General features: G+C 47.7%; 1 pseudogene; it reads left to right on the top strand.

Moving 5' to 3' along the window:
* Window positions 1–779: 779 nt before the first annotated feature.
* Window positions 780–986, top strand: LOC142261680 (U2 spliceosomal RNA; annotated as a pseudogene).
* Window positions 987–1,190: the final 204 nt, after the last annotated feature.

Raw genomic sequence — 1,190 nt, forward strand, 5'->3', positions numbered from 1 at the left:
TTGGTGTAGAAGTGGGTGTCCTGTGGTGGAGTCAGCTATGTGCAGTGGTGGCCGTGGGTTCTTTTATGTGCGACCGTAGTAATAGCTGCGCCCACTTCCTGTATGGGAGTGGAATGCAGTGAGGGTAATGGAACGCACGCCTGCGCATTTGTGTTTAACGTCGCGCATGTGCAGAACGGAGAAAAGGCTGCGCTCACTTCCTAATGAAAGGGAGTGAGACGCATCTGGGAAGGGAAGGGAAAAGATTAGGGTTTGGGGATGATGAAAGGGCTTTCTACGGGCAAGGATGGCAAAGGGTGGCAGTGACGGAAAGTCAGGCAGCCTGTCCTGTCCTGTCCTGTCCGTCCGTCTTTTTGTATCATGAATTGGAAAGACTGCAAGGGGGAGGGGAGGTGCTTGTGTCCAAAAGGAGGAGTTATTCAGATTCATTGCAGTGGGCGGCGGCTGCAAAAAGCACCATTCTTCTTGTTTTTGCTCTGCAAAACAGCCTTTTCAAGGGTTGGCTTGGGTGACAAAATGTCTTCTGTAGGCGTGGGTTTGTCTCCCTCTCCCTAAGATGTGTCCGGTATAGGCCAGGGTGCCACTCAAGGCCGTAACCAATTCGGGTTATAGCTTCTCGGCCTTTTGGCTAAGATCAAGTGTAGTTTCGGAGGACGCTACCTTGGTCGGTACTGGAAGGTGCCTGGGATTGCACGTCTGCCGGCCTTGAGGAAGTGTGTGCGCCTTCTGGTGACACATAGCCCTCTTGTGCCTGGACGGTTCCCAGGCAACGGGAGGCGATCACCTTTGTTATTTTGAAGTCCTACTGATAAACAGAAAAAAAAAAAAATTAAATCTGTTCTTATCAGTTTAATATCTGATACGTCCCCTCTCTGGGGACCATATATTAAATGGATTTTTAGAACAAGGAGATGGAAAAAATCTTGCTCTGTCCACTCCACGCATTGACCTGGTATTGCAGTATCTCCAGGACCGGTGCACCCCTTCTTAACCCAGTTTCCAAAAGCAGAACTCAATTCACCTGATTCAAATGAGCCCCATTAGTGAATTGAAAGAAAGCAAAAACTTTATATGCACCTCAATTTGGCCAATTCACTTTTCACACTTTCACCCTTTTTTTTATCTTTCACACCTTTTACTTGCTTTATTGATGCAAAAAGCTGTGCCAAATAGCAAACTCATCTCCACTC

This window comes from Anomaloglossus baeobatrachus, unplaced genomic scaffold (genome assembly GCF_048569485.1).
Source record: "Anomaloglossus baeobatrachus isolate aAnoBae1 unplaced genomic scaffold, aAnoBae1.hap1 Scaffold_2381, whole genome shotgun sequence".
In the NCBI taxonomy this organism is placed as follows: Eukaryota; Metazoa; Chordata; class Amphibia; order Anura; family Aromobatidae; genus Anomaloglossus; species Anomaloglossus baeobatrachus.